This window comes from Ornithodoros turicata, unplaced genomic scaffold (genome assembly GCF_037126465.1).
Source record: "Ornithodoros turicata isolate Travis unplaced genomic scaffold, ASM3712646v1 Chromosome13, whole genome shotgun sequence".
Taxonomy (NCBI): Eukaryota; Metazoa; Arthropoda; class Arachnida; order Ixodida; family Argasidae; genus Ornithodoros; species Ornithodoros turicata.
In genome coordinates this window covers 764,318-786,118 of record NW_026999307.1, presented here as the reverse complement: position 1 = coordinate 786,118, position 21,801 = coordinate 764,318, and the positions used below count along the sequence as shown (strand labels likewise).

The 21,801-nt window shown below is 47.0% G+C and overlaps 1 long non-coding RNA gene across 1 annotated transcript; it reads left to right on the top strand.

The window, feature by feature from the left end:
* The first annotated feature begins 1,059 nt into the window (after nucleotides 1–1,059).
* LOC135372107 (uncharacterized) lies at nucleotides 1,060–20,014 on the top strand. Its single transcript, XR_010415825.1, has 4 exons — nucleotides 1,060–1,146; nucleotides 14,590–14,661; nucleotides 14,721–14,792; nucleotides 19,879–20,014. It is a non-coding gene; the product is annotated as an uncharacterized LOC135372107 (long non-coding RNA).
* Nucleotides 20,015–21,801: the final 1,787 nt, after the last annotated feature.

The following is a 21,801-nucleotide window of genomic DNA, read 5'->3' as shown; positions in this document are numbered from 1 at the left end:
CTTTTGAACGTAGACCTGGCGACAGCTATTCCATCTGTGCCGGGAATGTAACATCCACTGTTGTTAACAGACTACCAGAGTAGACAGTAACCCGAGACTGGAGGATTGAACTGTTAGGAATAGCAGCACAAGTCGGGAGACGAGTTCAATTTTTCCTCTCTTCTTTTTTGTTACAAACAAACTGTACCTGAAGGAAATGATTGGTATCCTTTACGTACGACGGCGTTTCTGGAGGAATATGGGGAGCTATGTTTAACGATGATAGAAAAAGGAAGGGAAAGGAAAGCTTATCAAATCAATACGCTTATTAAGAAGGTAGTAAACGAATGACGAAATATTTTCAGTGGCAGTGGCGTTACATGATAGAATTGGTCTTCCTCGATTTCATGTATCTTTGATAGCATATAAGATCTGTCTGGTTTTGGGGTCCTTAGAAAGAAGATATTGAAATAGAGCTTCGTGTATATTCTTAGTGATCTGCAACCTTTCAAGTACTTTAGACACATTACTCGCGATTTTATTTGTGGGATCAGTGGTTTCAGAATATACATATGTATTTGGTTCTTTGTATGGTTTCACACATATGGTTTCAGAATATCGGAGCATACATCTGTTCCACAGGAAATAGTGAAAATTAAGATAAAAAACATAAAATGTAAATGAAACTTCTGTACCGCTGCTTTCGATTCAGCGGAGAGAACATAGAAGTGTATAGATAAGGGACAGGGTGCATACAATGAAGAGAACAGTTCTATGGTAAGTGGGACCAACTTTGCAGGGGAAACGTCCATTGGGCCAAGTATCCACTCCGTACTCCTTCCTTGTGTGCCTTCAATGACAACGGGTTGTAGCCCGGGTGCCTCTGAACAAGGTTACGTTCCAGATATCTCACGCTATTCTAGCCCACTCCAACCGATTGAGGGCATGCAGGGGAAGTTGTTATCATAGTCACCAGGCTGGGCGTTACGAAAGAAACGTCCTTGAAGGAACTTCCTGCCAGTGCGTTTCGAAAACAGGATACAAATTTGCTTGCTGCACTCCAGATATGGGCCGCCCGGTTCCGTGTACACCATTAAATGCCCTCCACAAATCGGTACGCCCGCACAATATTCTTGGCGTGTTGCAAGACTCGTGCATCTGCATACGGTGAGTTTGGACTTGAGCTTTTTTCTTCTTTTTTAAGTAGAGACAGCAAGAAGGAACAAGCGCACATAGGACACTTTTGCCAATCAGGTGTCTTTTTTTGCCTTTTTTCCGCTGAAGTCACTCCTATATATACTGTAGGATTGCACCGATTTCTCAGCACCTCGAAAAATATGTGAAAAAAAAAAATTGGTCCTACTGTCCATGGAGAAGTAAGAACTAAATGTACAAGAAATTAATGTGTCAGCAGAGCGAAGATATGTCTGTCCTTGTTTCCCGGTGTCGTTGTGTTCTTTTCTTAAATTTTGTGTTGGCTTCTGTTATGTAGTTTTAGTTCCTGGGTGCTAAAAAATTACGTTCGCAAAATTGCACCTGATGGCGTAATGAAATAGAGGCATAATCATACCAAGAGCTCAACTCCGATCCTGTGACTCACGGACACTCTCGCAAGTTTGCTTTTGCACGGACACTCTCGAAGTTTCTCGCAAGTTTGCTTTTTCGCAGATTGTACATTGATAAGGATAACTTGCGAAACAATGGTAATAAGCAAGACAAAGTAAGCGTTGTGAAAAGAGTATTCTGGGGAGTCGTGGTAATTGGTGTAAGCGTGTTGTGACCATATTTCTCCGACACCAAAGCAGGACTGGAAGTTTGGGGTGGAGGGGGGGGGGGGGCTGTCGGTCAGTAAATCAAATACATACGAGGGGTGTTCAAGTCAAACCAGGACTTTTCATTTTTCGCAAAAGTAAAATTAACTTACAGGCGAGAAATTAGTTCTATTTTTCGACGAAATCTCCAGCTGGGCACTATTCCCCTTGTCCCAACGTTTCACGAGGGCTTGTATGCCAGCAGCGTAGAAATCCTTACCGGCGCTTAGCAGCCATGATCGGACCGCATTCTTGACCTCATCGTCGCAGCTGAAATGGCGACCCCCAAGGAACGGCTTCAGTGGCCCGAAGAGATGGAAATCGGTGGGGGCGAGGTCTGGACTGTAAGGGGGATGTTGTAGCGACTCGCCAAGTACAGTCGCACAGCCAGATGTACAACGGTTTTTCTTTACCTTTACTTTCTCTTTTCTCCTTCTCAGAAAACACTGCGCTCCCGTCCTCTCTTTCCTTCTTCTCGCTTCCCTTTTTCCCTTGCCGCGCTCTGCGGCTGAAAAGCTGTAAATACAGGCCAGTGGGCCTCCGACCATTGAAGTAAATAGATTGCTTTTAAACACACTCAACTGCTTCCGTGTTCTCCGTGCCTTTACTTGTGGCGACCCGACATATTGGTGACCCGGACGTGATGAGTCGTTGGGAAGCTCTGATGCCAGGGTGGGAAAGGTTGTGGATGCTGTGAAAGATGTCCTTTCGAAAGGCTAGAGGGATGAATGGTCGGGCTTTTCCAGTCGATGTTTCGCACACAAGGGTAGTGTTCGAATCGGGAAGAGTGATGCTCTGGAAAGTCAGCGTTCCTGGACTACTTGAAATTTGGACGAGTTCTTGGTCATCTTAATTTTTGAGCTTCAGAAATGGCGTTGTAGTCGGTGCGAGCCGGTGGCGTTGAGTTTACAGCGTGTATCCGAGAAAGACAGTCGGCGACGTCGTTGTTCTTGCCTTTCACGTACTGGATGTCGGAGGTGAATTCAGGTATGAACGACATCTGCCGGAGTTCTCTAGATGTGTGGGATCCGGAGTGGGCCTTCACCGATCTCAGAGCAAATGTCAGTGGTTTATGATCTGTGAATACGGTGAATTCGCGTCCTTCGAGGAAGTGACTGAAATGGCGAATTGAAGAGTATACTGCAAGGAGTTCTCGTCCGAATGTACTGTAGTTGCGTTCTGTCGGACTCAGCTTGCGAGAAAAGAAAGAGATGGGCTGCCACTCGTCGTTGATGCGTTGTTGGAGGACGGCGCCGATGGCGGTGTCTGACGCATCTGTCATAAGAGATGTTGGCGCGTCCGGCTGTGGGATGGCTAGCAGAGTTGCGTCGGCGAGATGGCATTTGATATCCTCAAAGGCAGCGTTCTCTCGATCGCCCCACTCCAACGGTCCAATTTTGTCGTTTTTATGCTTTTTGCTGAGAAGCTTGTGGAGAGGCTCGATGGTTTCGGCGCAGTTGGGAACGAATCGGCGATAGTAATTGACAAGTCCCAGGAACTCCCTCAGACGACGTTTCGTCGTTGGAGCTGGGAAGTCAGTGATTGCCTGAACCTTCGTTGGTAGTGGTCGAATTCCGTTGCTGTCGATTTTGTGTCCGAGAAAGTCTAGTGATGACACTCCGAATTCGCACTTCGCTGTGTTGATGACTATGCCGAATTGTTCCAATTTTGCGAACAAAGCATTTAGGTGTTCCTCATGCTCTTCAGGTGACGCACTTGCAACAAGAATGTCGTCAATGTACGCGTGGCAGAAGTCCATACCGCGGACGACGTGATCGATGAAGCGCTGAAACGTTTGCGCGGCGTTTCGCAATCCGAAGGGCATACGAACGAATTCGAACAGTCCGAATGGTGTGGTGACTGCCGTCCTCGGTATGTCATCGGGGTGGACGGGTATCTGATGGTAGGCCCGCTTCAGATCTATCCGTGAAAAGATGGTCGCTCCACGGAGTGATGCGGTCAGGTCTTGTATGTGCGGTATGGGATAGCGGTCTGGGACCGTAACTCGGTTCAGAGCACGATAGTCCCCGACCAATATGTCGGGCAATCTGCAGCTTTTCAGGTGACAATCGACGGGGTCGTGCAAATGTCGGCGGTCCGTTGGTCTCGATGTGGTGGCTGATATCGTGGCTGACAGGTAGCTCAGTGTTTACAGGACGGGTGAGAGACGGGTACTTTTCCAAAATGTTGGAAAACGTGTCTGAAAGGCCGGGACGGATGGTAGTGAGATTCAGTGAAAGAAGGCGTGATAGCGTGCCAGGAGTAGTCATAGATGTCACTGAATCTAGAAGGCGATTTTGGCGAATGTCCACTAGTAGTCCAAAATAGCGTAGAAAATCCACTCCGATGATGGCGTAGGGAATATCAGCAACCACAAAGATCCAACGGAATGTTCGTCGCAGGCCAATGTCCAAGGTAAGGGAACGCTCACCGTACGTGTGAATCGCGGAGCCGTTCACAGCGTAGAGTTCAGGTGCAGCCGGTTTGCCACGGCGATCCGTTGTTGACGCCGGGATGATGCTCACTTGTGCACCTGTGTCGACGAGGAACTGCTGTTTGGTGACGCGATCCGTGACATAGAAGAGTCGGTGGCGGGTGGGTGGATGACCAGCTTCGCTTACCGCCGTTAGCTGCTGGCCGTCCCATTTCCCGCTCTCGAACACGGTGGTTGGCACTGTCTGGCATTGTCGCCGAATGTTTGGTGATACCAGCAAAGGGCATTACCATTGTTGCTCGGTGCTGGAGACTGTCGTCGGGCTGGCGCTGGTCGGCGTGAAGCTGATCGGCTCCGGCCTCGCTGCGTTGGGCCGAGCGACTGCACCATCTTGACCAGCTTGTTCATCTCGGCGCGGAGGTCATCGATGGCGTGGCTGTCCCGTGCGGCTAACGTGTCTTTGAGGTCTATGATGTCCTTCCGGAGCTCCATTATAGCCGGGGGTTCGTGTTGGGATCCGACGGCAGCGATGACAGGGGAGCCAACGTCCATGATGTTGTCGGCCATGTTGGCGATGTCCGACAACGTTGTGCTCTTCGCTGACGCCAGTATCATACGAACGCTGGCTGGGAGGCGCTGAAGGAAAAGCTCCCGCAATAGAGTCTCATCAATGGTGCTGGCCTTTTCTCCGAGCAGTTGTTGCAGACGACGGAGAAGTTGAGTAGGCCTCCTGTCGCCACAGTCGCACAGCCAGATGTACAACGGTTTTCTTTACCTTTACTTTCTCTTTTCTCCTTCTCAGAAAACACTGCGCTCCCGTCCTCTCTTTCCTTCCTCTCGCTTCCCTTTTTCCCTTGCTGCGCTCTGCGGCTCAAAAGCTGTAAATACAGGCCAGTGGGCCTCCGACCATTGAAGTAAATAGATTGCTTTTAAACACACTCAACTGCTTCCGTGTTCTCCGTGCCTTTACTTGTGGCGACCCGACAATGTGACAGCAACTCCCAGCCAAGTTCCTGTAAGGTGCGTGTCGTGAGATGCGCGGTATGCAGGCGTGCATTGTCCTGTAGGAGGAGGACTCCTTTGGTGATGAGACCCGACCGCTTTTGCTTCAGCACCTTATGCACATCCCTGAGAACCTGGCAGTAATATGCACTATTGATCGCACTATATGCACTATTCATATCGAGACATGTTATCCGTCGGTCCTTAAGGATCAGGCGCTGCACAAGTTGGATGTTCTCTGGAACTCTGACACTGGGCTCTTAGCCGCCCCGGCCGGGATCGTCCTGCACTGATATACGGCCGTCTCGGGACCGTTTGCACCACTCAAACGCTTTGCTGCGGCTAAGTGTCTCGTGGCCATACTGAGCCTGAAGTCGTCTGTGAATTTCGGATGACTTTACGCCTTCATTCACGAGAAACTTCATGACAATTCGCTGTTTGGTGTGCGCGTTCACCTCGTTGTCGGCCATCTTGCCCAGCACGTGCCTTCTGTTTTGCACAAACTTTAGACCATCAGGTGGTGAACGACGAGGCCTGGCGCGTGTGAAAATGACGAAAAAGAAGTAGCGCAAGCCATTTGTACATTTGACTTGAACGCCACTCGTAATAACTTAGTCGATGACCAATGGTATTATGTTTGGTTCTCTCTTAATTTGTACTCTTTGTTGGTCTGGAAACAGGTATCGAATCACACTTACGTTAATACCCTTAATCTTTAATACTGTGTGCACGCTAGCATGTTTTGCCAGAGAATAGAGAGCACAGTCGTAGGTGGGAGCCCCCCACCGAACGGGGAGATCCCATTGGATTATCACGGTCTGCAAGATACCTTGTAATCGAGCAAACAACCGAAATTTACATATTATTGTGCAATCAGTACCAGTCAGAGTTGTTGTTCCAAGTGCAAAGAAACTAGACATGCCACTTCGGAACGACAGTCATTGCGAGTTTCGTAGTCATTCGTGCTTCAGGACGTGTTAAATCTACCTCGCAATAAAGAAGTATGCTCTGAGAGATTAAAGGAGCATGAAAATGGTATTCATGCTGTATAAAAAACGTTCGTATTTCGGGAAATGGTCGATGAAAAGCATACAGGGAAAATATTTCAGCTCAAAAACGTCCCACGACAACGCAATTTAGACGTAAAAAACATGCCGCGGCAGGAGGTTTCAGGATTCCATTCCCAGGCCGTTCCTCCAGTCCTGTGACGTCCGCTCATCCGCTGGGAAAAAGTCGTCTGCTGTCGACAGAGCAACGTGCCATACTTTACGCTGTTATACGCTGCTATCATTGAAGGATATCAAACAGGAAAATAAACGTTTTGAAAATGGTGTCTGTTTCCGATCGCACGTTACGGTGGTTCTTTCATCATCATTGCGTGCGTCTACGAGTAGAGAGTACGTACCGCATGTACGTCGGCATCAGCGTCTCATATGTGGCGGTGTTCAATGTGTCTCTTTGCGGTTTGGTGCGTCTCTCGTTTTCATTCTATTTAATGGAGGTAGAGCATAGAGCTTGTATAAGTGCACATGTACGTGTATTACACAAATGTGTGCTTCGTTGAGGGGACCTACAGTGATGTCGTGTGGAGTTCGAGGTTTCGCCAATAAAAACAAAAAGCACGCGAGACTTTCACATGCATCAGGTTCCGGCAAATGATCCGGCAAGAAGTAGGTGCCTTGCCTTGATTCAACGCGAGCATGTTTAACCTGGCACTAAACTCCGAATATGCAGTCTACATTTCAGTGAGACTGGTTACGAGTCACCACCGAGCGTCGTGGATTCCGTTGGTGCCATTTCTGAATCTATCTGAAGCGATGTGTTGCCCTGTCGCTAAATTTACCTGACGCGAACGAGCAATGCAAACGACAAAGCATGCCAAGGACATTCGTTGACGTCACTTAACCCCCACGAAGAAGGAAAAGAAAGAATAAGGACCTGCACCACAACCCGAGCTGCTGAGCAGAAGCGTCTGTCAGTAGAAACTGCGAGAAAAGTACGCAGCAGTCGACGCGCCGACCTCCACCAACAGCCTGAGCTATGGTGAGCCACCATACCTGCGCATTGCCTCCTCTTCCTCTTTTAATTAAGAGTCAGAATTCGTCTGCTACTGCGATTCACTGTTCCGCAAATTCAAGAACCCGCAAACGATTGCAGCTCACCTGAAACCTGCAGACCCAAATATTTAGACAAAAAGTGCAAGACGTTTTCAAAAGGGCACTTTTGAGAAAGGCTGATACCGTTTTGCGCTTTCTTTCAAAGTTTTTTCCGTTTAGTACGCGGGGACGTTCAGTTACAACTTGTAGATGACGGTTGTTCTTCTCCATGGCCACGACCACACGTTCGTGATTGGCTACGGCCGTTGAAAACGCGGTCCTGATTGGCTGACTTTGAATTGTTGCGTCACGTGGACGAGCGCGCAGGCTTTCTGCATCTATGTGCTGTCGCCTCAGCCGCCGCCGCCGCCGCAGTGTCAGTGTCAGTGACCGATCCCGGCTGACGTCATTCCTAGATCGCTCCTCTGGGTGAATGCGGGTGCTTCGTCACATCGTGAGGAGCATTCTCTGGCTTCTCACGTGGATTCCACAGAAAAGGGGAGAGTTTCTCGCGAGAATCAATCGTCTGACGTGGGCATAATATGTTCGCTAGGACAGTATTTATGAGAGATGGGACGAATCCAGAACTTCTCGAATCCGAATCTAAGGAAGGCTCTGCGAATCCACGAATCTTGAATCTTTCGAATCCTTTCTTTAAAAAGAGTTGTAAAAGTCAGGGAAAAAGTCTTCTACTGAAAAGTGTTTTGACTCAGAATTTGATATATTTGTTTAATAAAAAAACAAATTTCGGGACAAGACATACCCACCCAGTCGGCGCAATTGTTGCAGTGACATTGCACCAATATCGCCATGCAGTATTGATGTTATGTTGCTAATGACCGCTTTCGTCATGCTGCAACAATGTTGTCGAAACAACATTGCAGAATTGTGCTATGTCACGCTGCAATGCTGGTGTGACATTGCTAAAGACCGGCTTCGTTATTTTGCAGCAATATTACAGCAACAATATTGCAAAAAAAATGTAATATCGTAATGTTGATGCAACACTGCCAATGACGAGTTACTTTACACCGTTACAAAATCACCGCCCGAGGAGTTCGTGCATACAGTGCGGCTTACATATTCAGTAATCGTCCTGCTCCTGAGCTGACTTCAGGAGAATGGTGCCGACATTCGTCAAGAAAGTCTACCGAGAAGCTCTGGGAAAATCGCAGACAGCACAGACAGGATTAGAACCCGTGTTACCTCCCTGTCTTTGCACGGAAGGCGATCATTCTAACCACTATGCCACGCGAGGTCTCAAGGGCTGTGATCGCACTGATGCTATGGAAGAACGCCATATTGAGGGTCAGCGCGCATTCACACGTGCGTAAGAATGGACTGTAATTAATTTCAAGTTCTCGGTCGGATTAATTTTCTTTGAGATTATGTTGTCCTCGTCTCGATCCTTTTGTCCGTAGTCATCTCCCATGGTATGTCCGCAGTGTTTTCCCAGAATATGCCTCTCACAATCTGAATTATTTCTCCCCATAATGGTCACACTAATTGTAATGTTACCTCACTGCGGCACGTGAAACATTGCCTGAGCAACACAATCGTAATGTTTCTAAAATGCATCGTCTCAAAATGCTGCACCAACATTGAATAGAGGCATTGTTGTAACATGCATTTGTGCATGAAATGTTGCCGTCAAGTTTGAACACGTCGTCAAAAACAAACTGACAAATGATGGGTGAACGTCACGGGAAATTGAATGTTTCACATATTGTTTATTGGTGGAAATTACAGATAGAACAAGATCGTGCAAACATTGCGTTACTGGAGCACTCGGAACAAGCGCCTCGGAAATGCTGCATGCAAAACGTGCAGCATTGCAGCAATATGTTTGTCTCGATGATGCTACAATGTTTCAGACGTTGCCTAGAAGTAACATTTTTAAACTGCGACGTTTCCTCAATGTACCATGTGCAATATTGCACTCGCAAGAGGATCACACTGTTAGCTCTACGCATCCTTCGATATACAGCAGACACATTGATATAATGATAGTGCTGTAACGTTAAGATTTGGTCGCTGATGCACTATTTTGTGAGTAATGCTATTGCAACATTGCATTAGAATTGACTGTCAAACACCACATCAGCAATGTAACTGCGACATTTCTTCAGTGCAGCACAAGCAAATTGCTTCGGAGACACAATCACACTGTTACCTCCACGCATCTTTAGAAATACGACGAAAACATTGAAATAAAGAGTGCACAAACGTCGAAGTTACTTTGCTGATTAAGCGTTTTGGAAGAAACGCAATCGCAACGTTGCATTGACATGCGTGAACAATATGTAAGCGCGACATTACCTGAGTGTAACATATTCATCATCGCTTCAGTAACATCGCTATGTTAGCTTTACGCGATCTTTGAGACATAGCATGAATATTGAAGTAAGTATATTGCTACAACGACGAATGTGGGCATCAAATATCGCTGCAACACTTCACCGTTGAGGTAACATTGATGCAACACATTTGCAACATATTGTGCTGTCTGGGCATATACATCTTCCTACGTGTAACTTATTTAACATGTTGTTCATCGACTACAGGAGATACATAAACTGAGGAGTCTGAATTCCCTCCATAAAATTAAGAAACAATCAAAGGAAAAACAAGTTACTTTTAAACTTCTAATATCGGAGCTTTATGTTGTGGTTTTGTAGCGCCGCGGGAATCGCTGGCCAAGCAGGCTTGGAGACGCCGATTTTAAACAGAAACAAGCATAATTGGTTGGTGGATTCGAAAGATTCCATTCGCGGTTTGGGCAATGGGATTCGGATTCGCGAATCTCGAATCCCTGCCTAGGATTCGAGGATTCGAGGCTTCCCTGATTCGGTCGGCACATCCCTAGTATTTTTAGTGTAAATACATCATACAGTGCTGGCACATTTGAACGCTTTCAAAGAGATAACTTTTTTTCTTCTCACGTTCCATGCTCCTTTAAACCGAATGCCGGATTCATAGTTAGCTCATGCATTGTGAAGTTGAAGGTGAACATGTTCGACACAAGTGGTGTCTGGTTGGGTGAGAACTATGATAGTAACGAAAATCTCCAACCAAGTTACAGGACGGGGATACCCGACGTTTCGGAGCCAGTTCGGCTCCTTCCTCAGTGGTGACTGTAGTGGCCGTTGGCAGCAGCGTTCTTGCCGTGGTTCGAATTTCGTGATTCGCCGGATTGTTTTTCAGTCACGTGACGGAGGCCGCTGACGTATACGCTGGGTAACGCTCCAACAGCTCGATTAACGTTTCCAGGTGTGGATTGTATATGCCAGGACTCTACAAACATTCTTTTGATCTGATTACTCTCAAGGTCGATGATGCAGGCGTTTTGAAAGTCGATAGGATGGTCTCGAACTTGACAGTGTTCAGCGAGAGCGCTTCGTTCGATGTCCGACTTCCGTACATCATTCTTATGTTGCCGTAGCCTTTCGGGGAAGTTCTTTGTCTCGCCGATATATGATGCGCTGCATTTGGTGCATGGAATTTTATAGACTACACCTTGTGCTTTTTCTTTCGGTGGGCGATCTTTCGGCCGCGGTATATAGTGTCCGATTGTTGAGACGGGTTTGTGAGACACACGTATTCCTTCCTTAGCTAGTATACGTGTCAGAGACTCGCTGATTCCCTTCACATATGGCATGGTGATTCGTCTAGTCTGACAGGGCTGGTCGTCAGTTGGACGTGGTCGGTTTCGGAGACCGCGAGCTTGACGACGGGCGACTCTCTGAACAAAGCTACTTGTGTATCCGTTCTTTTTTAAATCGGAAGTGATTGCTGCTGCTTCTTTTTTCCTGTCTTTCTCCGACAAACAAATCTTCTTAGCTCTCGAAAAAAGGGACGAAACCACCGAAGCCTTGTGACACGTAGGGTGATTGGAATCAAACCTTAGATATCGTCCAGTATGAGTGGGCTTCCTGTACACGGTGAACTTTAGGTCACTTCCTTCTCTCTTTACGAGTACATCGAGAAAAGGCAAAACGTTGTCCCTCTCGACTTCCACGGTAAACTGGATGGATGGCTCGATGCGGTTTAGGCGTGCCAAAAACCCGTCAACATCGGAATTCTTCAAAATACAGAAGCAATCGTCTACGTACCTTAAGAATGTTTTCGGTTTAATATCGGGGGATTGCAGGGCCCTTTCTTCAATTGATTCCATCACCAAGTTCGCTGCGGTTACCGATATTGACGCACCCATTGCTGTTCCGGTAGTCTGCTTGTAGTGCTCTCCGTTGAATGAGAAGTACGTTCCGCTGAGGCAGAAATCTAGGAGGCGGCACACTTCGTGAACGCTGAGGTTGGTTCTAGTCGCCAGGTCGTTGTCCCTCTCAAGTGCCATCCTGGCAGCGTCCACTGCCAGTGGGACCGGCACGTTCGTGAAGAGAGACACAACGTCAAACGAAACGAGGCACTCGTCTGCGCTGATGGTGAGTGGTGAGACGCGCAAAGTATACTATGAAAACAATATCCGGAGCTCTTTGGCTGCACGTATGGCATATGTATGTAACTCAAACATCGCCATGCCAGTACTGGACAGCTGTTTCGGCCTTCTTGATGGGCCTCATCAGCAGTACGCAGGCAGGCAACGATGAGGCCCAAGAAGGCCGAAAAGAAGGCCAAAGAGCTCCGGCTATTTTTTTCATCGTATACTTCACTGGCTTTGCACTGGGCTTTCAGTGAGTGAGTTATCTCAGCCTGACGGGAAGAATCACGTGTTACGTGACTTTCTGACGCCATCCACTCAAACGTTGCCTGCCTGCGTACTGCTGATCAGGCCCAAGAATGCCGAAACCGCTGTCCAGTACTGGCATGGCGATGTTTGAGTTACAGACATAAGCTATACGTGCAGCTAAAGAGCTCCGGCTATTTTTTTCAGAGTATACTTCGCTGGCTTTGCACTGGGCTTTCACTGAGTGAGTTATCTCACCCTGATGGGAAGAATCACGTGTTACGTGAGTTTCTGACGCCATCCACTCAAACGTTGCCTGCCTGCGTACTACTGATGAGGCCCAAGAAGGCCGAAACAGCTATCCAGTACTGGCATGACGATGTTTGAGTTACAGACATATGCTATACGTGCAGCCAAAGAGCTCCTGCAATTTTTTTCATAGTATATATATATATATATATGTGTGTGTGTGTGTGTGTGTGTGTGCTGTAGAGCAGCGCAAGTCAGGAATGAATCGGAAGGCATTTTGGTTCTCAGTGATTCCGCCCGCGCGCAAAAAAAAAAAAAATCAGAAGAAAAAAGGCCCCGAGAGCATAGCTTTCAAATCTTGAGCTTTTAAGGTTTTATATTTCACCAACGGAAGCGCGCGAAGCATTGAAATTTTTTGGGAACTATGCCATGTTTACGAACTCTCAGAGCACCTGAACAAAACACGTAAATATTTTTCAAATTCCTAGTTAAAAATATCCAAATGTGCTCCTTAGGGCATAATTTACTACCCTCTCTCTTTGCGTCGTGCCCATCCTATACAATATACGAAGACAGCCCGCGTACCACTGTATACGTAGAGGAAGGGCTGCACCACAATCCGATACCAAGCTTTCTCTTTCAACGAGATTCCGTTTTCGTACGCGGGCGTCTAATACAGGTCAGTCTCGAGAAAAAGCGATATTTGGCCGCCCGTATCTCAAAAACCCAACTTCCATGTTCTTCTTTCTTTTCTTTTTTTTCAAGCTCTTGCACATATTTAGGCCGACATATCGTCTACACGTAAACCAGAAATGATTTTTTTTTCCTAACACAACTAAAACTAGAGCGTGTCGAGGTTAGGATCCCTTGCGGATAACGCACAAAGCCCTTTCCCATGGGGTCACCTGATACCCGGTATGCTGTAAACAAATTATAATGCTGATTCCGGTGTTCGCATGCTCTGGATGGAGAGCGTCTGCTGGGCTATATTCTTTCGGAGAAAATCTGACATGGTGTCCACATCGCCTTGCCTGAGTTGAGATGGAAACACCCAGTTTGGAAAATCACGGGCACACATGTGAATACATGTGACATGTAACCAGTGGCGTAGCCAGACCTCCAAGGTAGGGGGGGCTCGATACGAATACCAGCCCCAGTTCCGACCCCCCCCCCCCCGCCGCGCTGATACTGGGTGCGCCTCCACAAACATACTTGGGCATACCGCAAGATACAACTGGAGATACAACTCTAGCATAATTGATTTGAACGTTCACAATGTAATTACGTTTAGGCTGTCATGAGGCCGTGTTACCAGATTCCAGAATGGAAGTATTTTGAAAGGCTCATACTTAGAAAATCATTTAGAAATGTAGATAGACGCCAGGAACAAGCAAGAACTTTCGCGATCGTCACATTGGTCCCCCTCCCGGCCCATATAGCATTTTCTGCTCGGATTTGCACGGTTTGCGTGGGTCGGCCCGTGGCAGGTAGGTGGGTCCCGTGGTAGGGGGAGCTCGAGCTCCCCCCTAGCCCCCGCGTGGCTACGCCACTGCATGTAACCTGGGCGCTTGACTTAATCGAATGCTACTAATATATACAGGTCGAGGAAAAATGAAAAAGATATGAAAATGGCAAGAGCACAACATTTCATAGGCAGTGCGAGAAAGTAGAACAATGCGGGCAGCATAACCAATGCGAGAGCCCATGTGCAGCCTGATGGATTTGTTAAAAAACATTGTAAGGAACACACGATGTTTCAAATAAAACTCCTTGTCACTTATGTCCGCTCGGTTCTATTCTCAGCTTGCCTTTTTCCACTACAATATAAGTTACATTTAACGTTTACGCGACCTGCTACTATGTTCGAGAAAACATATAAAGTATTCCAAGCGACAGGAACGACAATAGGCCATTTGCAGAAGTTTCAGGGAGCAGCGCGCGCTCTAGGAGGGCATGACAGGAAACGCTGTGCAAAGCGACAGCCACGGTGCATACACCCAGCACGACGACGACGATCGGAGACGATAGCAAACCGCTGTCGTTTTGCATAGCATTTCCCGGCACGCCCTGCCAGGGTGCGTGCTGCTCCCTGGAGCGTTTTCAAATCGCCTATTCAATATACTTTGCTTCACAGGTGCGACACTTAAATGACGTCTTGAACAACATCCGCATGTCAGTAACAAAACTCACACTTGGGTACTTTTTAACAATTAGCGTTACGGGTGCCACAGAACCCCATTCTCATTTGTGCTGTTCTTGTGGGCAGTGATGTGAATTACACAACCAGGCATTCTTCTCACTCACCAACTGTACTTTTCTACCATGTCTACGCAGGAGCCAAACGGTAAACTGCTGAAGTAACCATGAAGGCCACCATTATTCTTCTCGTGTTGCTCATCGTTTCACGTAAGTCGTTGTTTGCCACGACGGTAGGGCGAATAAATAGCACCATCTCGTTTGTCTAGTTGCAATGATCCAGGAGATCTTAGGCCTTAGGTTCCCTATGGAACCTCGCATGTGGCGGGTCTTGGGATTCCGTAAGTACCACCCAAAGGCAAAATCTCTCATTAGGTTAACGGGGCACTAAAATGCAAAAACAACTTGTTCTCAAATAAAAGTCCGTGTTTCAGTTAGTATAACGCAAGCAAAATTAGTTCACACAGCGCTGCGTTTAGAACAAAAACGCAATGAAAACAGAACCGTCGCGTGAACCCGGCGGAAACGAATGGATCCTTAGGAGGCAAAGATTGCGGGCATCCAATCAGAGAGCAGGAGAAGCGCGCGCATGACTGTCGTGTGCGTGTGGATTTGGCGGATCCGGTCGTAGTGTTGTTTTACATGCGCGGTATGACGCGCATTGCTGGATCTTTCAATACCAATTTATTGAATTGTAGCCCACAAACGTCCTAGTGACAACAATATTATATTCGCATCATTCGGACAGCAACACCAGTTCGCCTCGTAGTCGCACTATGTTCTTCGCCGGAACTGCAGCATGGAGCGGCACGCGCGTACACGCGCAGCATGGGCTAACAGCACCGATGCACAAGCTGAAACGACGTTCACTACTTAGTGCCGACGCAAGAAATCGTCCGGCATAATTCTTATTGTAGCTTTATAACGGAATCAAAGTTTTCAATTACGACAACAAGTACGAAATTAACATAGCGTGTCACGCAATTTCAAGTGAACTTTTGCGAGCATTTTAGTGCCCCTTCAAGGTTTGCACCTTGCTCATTATCACGTTGTCCAAAACGATGCAATGAACGTCCATTAAGTTACTAAACAGTATATATATCCCTGCCTGTTTCTTCACTTTTTAGGGTTCTTCCGTCGGTATGCTGTATGTTTCCATCTGCACTCTCCACCTAAATCTGGTTGTGAATATTTTTTTTTCGACTCACTTCGGTCATGAAGCGGAAAGCATTAGGTGGAAACACGTCCCGAAAGCCAACACTAGCACCATAGCTTTAATTATTCGGCTGTTCAAATGTAGAGGAAAATCAATGGACAAATGAACAATGTACTGTTTGGGACACCGTTGTCTGAAATTTCCAGCTCGTGGCGGAGCGGTTCCTTATCGGCAGTGCGCATGAAGCGGGTGTACCTCGAAATAAAGTGATCGAAATCCCCACCGCAAAAAAAAAAAAAAGAAAAAACTACTGTAAATATATGTTGTCTGACTATTAAATGCAGTGTCGCGCTCGGGAAACTGCCAACAACGAACTTAAAGGACCATGGAAAGGGTATTCAAGCTGTCTAAAAACCGCTCGTATTCCGTGCAATGACCCGTGAAAAACATACACGGAGAACATTTCGGCTCCAAAAGGTTCCACTAGAACGCAATTTAATTCTAAAAAACGATGCCGCGGCTGGAGGTTTCCGGGCTCCATCTCCAGGCCACTCCTCTTGTCCTGTGACGCCGCACCGGCAATGCGCCTCATTCGCTGCGAAAAGTTCGTCTGCCCTCGACAGAGCGACATGCTATACTTGTTCACTGCTATTCATTCAAGGATATAAAACATGAGAAAAAAAAGTTAGAACGAAAACGTTTTGAAAATGGCATCTGTTTCCCGATGGCAAGCTACGGTGGTTGTTTAATCACCACTGAGTGAATCGACGAGTAGGGAATAGGTACGGCACGTACGTCGCCATCGGCATCTCGTATGTGGCGGTGTTCAAAGTGTCTCTTTGCGGTTTGATATGTCTCTCGTTTTCCTTCCATTCAACGTGGCGATGTTGAACCTGATACTGAACTCCGAATATGCAGTCTACATTTCACTGAGACGGATTATAAGTCACCACAGAGTGTCGTTAAATCCACAGTTCGAGATAACTCGTTACAAGTAACTCGTTACTGTAACTAAGTTCCTTTTTGGTAACTTCTAAGTTAACTCGGTACTTTTGCGCCGTGGTAACTTTCAGAGGAACTCGTTCCTGTTTCAGGTAACTTTGCCAAAGTAACTTAAGTTAAGTTCCAAGTTACTTTTAGCTCGCTTTTCACTCACGTCCACATATTTTCTTGCTTTCTCTCCGGTTCCTTCATGGCATTGTTTGCCATAAAACGTGATAATCAATCAATTACAGCATTTTATTCAGGAAGTAAGAACCGCTGCCATTGAAATGAAGCTGAACCAATGTGCGCCCACAGGGAGTAAGATGCAATGCGTTCGAACAGACCTCTACCAGAGAAACGTCATTATGACACTGGTAGACAGACTGAAACCGGAACAAATCGGAAGGAGAGGGCTGGGTCCCACGTACGGGCACTTGGTCACTGTCTCGCATTGAAAGAAAAGTAGGACCGAGGGTCGCGTCCCTTTAAGGGACCATATCGTAATCCCCTAAAGACTGTGGCTTTCGGGCGCAACCTTATTCACCTCTAGCTTCGAGTTTAGTTCAATTCTACCAAATTTTGGTGCTGTCGAACACTATGACGTCATTTGTTTACTAAGAGGGAGAGGTCCATTGTTGGACATAAACGAAAACGATCTAAGCGTGTTGCACTCCTCCGCAGGCAACTCAAGGTCTAACTCAACTGCTCACGCGCGCTGCACCTGCGTAATGCTATTTTGTGTCCGAAGTAACTTGGAAGTAACTCGTTCTTTTTTGTAAGTAACTCAGTAACTTCGAGTTACATTTCAGGCTGAAGAACTTCGTTATTAACTTAGTTACATTTTGCAGACGGTAACTTAACTTGTAACGAGTTCTTTTTGACGGGTAACTTCTGAATCTATAGTTAAATCCTTCGGCGCCAACTTCCGTATCTGTCCGAGGCGATGTGTTGCTCAGTCGCTAAATATACCTGATGCGAGCGAGCAATACAAACGCCAAAGAATGAGCACCTACACGAAAACCCGAGCTGCTGAACAAGACAGATCGACCGGTTCGAACTCCATGTAACCTTATTGGGAGAAGCGTCTGTCAGAAGGAACTGTCAGAACTACGTAGCAGGCGACGTTCCGAATGCCGCCGTGTCGATGATCGATCGCAGCTGATGTCACACAGCTCCTCTGAGTGGATGCAGGTGTCTTGTCGCGTCGTGACGCGCGTTCTCTTGGCTTGTCACGTGGCCTCCGCCGAGGGAATCAGATGTCTGCAGTAAGCGCAGTATGTTCGCTAGGACACTATATATTTTGGAAAAACATAAAAATTGGTGACACATTTGAACACAGTCAAAGGGAGATTTTTTTCACCACTCTACATGCTCCTTTAAAATAACCTGGACAATAAAATGCAAGCAGCGAACTTGAATTAACCTAATAAGAAACTAACCAACATGCTGCTCCGTCGTGTCCAGCCTGCTAAGCCTAACGGCCGTCGAAATGTGGCTTTCTTTCGCTAAAAACACTTGGACAGACATCGAAAACTCGTGAATTTGTGTGGTTAGGTATAGGTAAGTCGTGTTTTACAATACGGCATATCATCCTAAGAAGCAATCGAGTATTATCCTTGGTTTTCCTTGTGTCAAGTACGTGAAATTCATGATCGGGGATTTCGCAACCGGGAATATTGAGGTTCTCCCCACGAAGGAACTACACCAATGCCCTCCATGACTAGGCTGCTGTTCCCAGCAGACGATGCCGAGTGTCCGACGATTATTCCTCCCAACAGGTGGCGTTGCATAGCCTTCCGTCGGAGACTGTTTTGGTACATTTTCTTCGTGCGCGACACCGCCAACAGGGGACCGCTCGGCCGCGGGCTGCAGATTTTAGACAACCGTAACCCAAACAGTACAAAGAAAAAGCCGCTGAAACATGCTCGATCCATTGGTGAATCCGACGGATGTGCGCTTCAATTAAAAGTTGGAAACCCTTTGGGAACTCCCCTTCACAACGATACACAACCCTTCAACGACGCTTCACAAACATTACGCAACCCTTGAGACGACCACGAGCGCCGCCAGGTTTTTTTCCATGGGGGGTGCAGGGGAGAATGTTTAGGGGGTAGTGCGTTAACTACGCCCCCAGTTACGTTGTCTCGACTCAGAAACCCTACGTTTCTGGAAGCCAGGGGGCAACGAACCCTTTGCCCGCCCTCCCCCCGTGACGGCGCCCATGCACACGACCCTACACAACGCTAACGCAAGACAGCATTCGCAGCCAAACGATCCTTTTGAGCTTCCTCCGATTCAGCTTGGCGCCGCCGCCTCGCAGCCTGAGACTTCTTTCGCCGGCGCTCCTCCGCACAGCTTTCATAACTCATGGCGCGCCCACGCAGACACGCCTGAACCTGTCGACCACCACAGATGGTCTGCCGAGTGCCGACACCCCGCGTCGCGCTATTCGCGCACCCTCTCTTTCCCTCTTCACTCATCGCGCATTCGCGCCGTGCCGTGGCTACAGACAACCACGCCGTGATTCTTTCGTAGCAAGGACTCTAATGCTAACACATTAAAAGACGAATCTCAATGACGTAACGCATGCCTCCATAAACCGTCGCGTTAGCAGCACCGAAGAGTTTCGCCGTTATAGGGACCTCTTCAGCAGTGCGTACCAGGGGAACGTTCGACGATGGGATGTCAAATGTTTACGTGCAAGCGGATGTCCTCCCGTCATGCTGAGAGCCTCTCAAACATTATGCAAAGCGAGTGGAATATGTGAGGAGAAAGAGAAGTGAGACAGAAGAGGGGAATATGTGAGGAGAAAGAGAAGTGAGACAGAAGAGGGGAATATGTGAGGAGTCGAAGCTGCACGCGTAATGTCTGTGTCTCAGGCGATGGAAGACTAATACTCAAACGGATCTACCTGTGTTTCCCGTCGAAATGGAAACCATTATTCGTGGAAAATATCGTCTTGTTCGTCATTAGTCAACAAGTAAATTGTATTTTCACTGTATATGAATTATTCTTCGCTGCATTATTTATCGCACAATTTCATTCTTTAGTTAGTGACTTTGGCAAAACAGAAATGTTGGATTGCGCGCTGACAGGTGATAGATACACGCTTCCAGTCGTTTTCTTGACGAAAAGCAGATTTCCAGGCATTCCAAGAATTTATTGATCTGCGTTGAATTTGATGAGAAATGTCGACAAATATTGCGTTTCAAACTTATTCCTCGCACTTCCCCCTGAAATGATGTCATTATTCGAACGTCAATCTGATTCCTATTCTTATTCCTTAGAAAATGACTGCGAGTATTATGCTCACGGAGTGCGCAAGGAGTGCTGAAGAATGTGCTGGTTCAACAAGCATGAAACGCTTCGACGACGTCATTGTCTGTGCAAGCCAAGTGTTTCATTAAATATATTCTTCAGCTATGTCTGGTGAATTTTAATTAAGTACCAATTACGTTCGTGGGCATACTTAATATGATACCTACCGATGCAGCGTGGTACAATGTAATATAATGCTGCGCACATTGGGTCTGCACCACTGCATGTTGTTCACGAAATGTTGACTTTTATCTTCTTTTACTTGGTATAGATTTTGGTATGGGGCACTAGGTAATCAAAGCCAACAACTACGAAGTGTTTGCGCTGGTAAAGCCCGATCTTTGACAGGAGATCTACTTCGTTAAAGAGGTGTGACGTCATCTCCATTGTTACCATTGTCTTGTTATACTTACTTGCCGTGTTTGTTACCGTTGTAAACTTGCACGATATTGCGAACATTACTTCTGAGTGCGTCCGGTACAGGGATTCTCAAATCGCAAATTTCCAGCGCCCTGTCCCCTACTGCTTCCTGCTGTCCTCTCTCCATCTGTCCACATCTGTACACCTCTCGTAGCCACAGCTGCTTCGCGGCACTAGCACGGCATTAAAAAAAAATGTTTTCCACACATTGTGGCGGAAGAACCACCCGAATAGCAAGTGTATTTATTTGCTACTGTTGTGGCTAAATCTCTTCTCTTAACATTTCTCCACCGGTTCGTTGATTTTATTCCGTTCCACTATGCGTACTATGCATGGTTGCATGTAGTGCATGGCTTCGTGGATCTAGTGCCCATGCAGTAGTCTCTTTCCTCTCCGCAGACGCAACCGACATTACAAATTGAGACTGTGGCGTCCTCTGTGAGGCACGGGCGGAAGTTCATTAGCGCTGGCTTATCCCTACGTGAACCTGGGTCGCCCTCTGAGTGGGCGGAGGCGCTTTACTGGATCCTTCAAGCACACTTCCGTCAGCTCCAGATCCCCCACTCCCCTCCCTTTTCTACCTCAGCTTTACAGCTATCGCTGTAAAAATAATCTTGGATCTGAGGTGCAACAAGACCCACCTGGGTCCTCCTGCATTTGTACAAATATGTGTTGGTCACCCCATGCAGTTACTGAAGCTCGGATGCAGACTTACTGCAGCAATAGCTGCCTTTATGCACCTTTAGCAATTATATCATTGCATTTCAGGTTCTCAGTGCAGGCAGCAATATAACACAACAAACAGGCCATGACAGTGGTTCTCAACATTCCTCGTGCACACCCGTGACTGTGACTGTGCTACTTGAGTAACCTATCATAAACTTGTAAATCACGCAAAGTACATGGCAAGCAATTAAGAATTGTCAGACAACAATGTCATTGGGAAGATCAGGCACGCTACTGTCGTAGTTTCTTGTTGTTTGTTGGTATGTCGGCAAAAATTTCTATGCTTCCAAATTTCGTTTGTGGGAGCCTCGATGGCATCATGCACAAGACAGTATCGGGCAAGATTAAGAAATCCCAGTTGGCAGCTACCGTGCTGTGAGGTAAAACACAGGGAAAGGTAGGTAAAAGTACTACTACTGGCTAACTCACAGAATAGCATAAACGTAGCTGGTGGAGGATCTCCATACCGCAAAAAGGATGAGTTTGTGCACACACAAAAAAAAGATACGGACGACGCAGAAGGACACAGAACCAGCAACAACCTTTACTTCACCTAAAACAGGGAAATATATAGACCACAGACGTGGGAAAATTGAGAGGGCCACGGGAGACAGAGGGAAGACAAGTCAAGTACAACGTGGTTTTCACAACAGCGTTTCACAGAATGCGGCAAAAAGAAGGACGAATGCACACTGGGGGCACACTCACACAATTGCCCACGGTTTCGACAGCTATTGCTTCAAGAA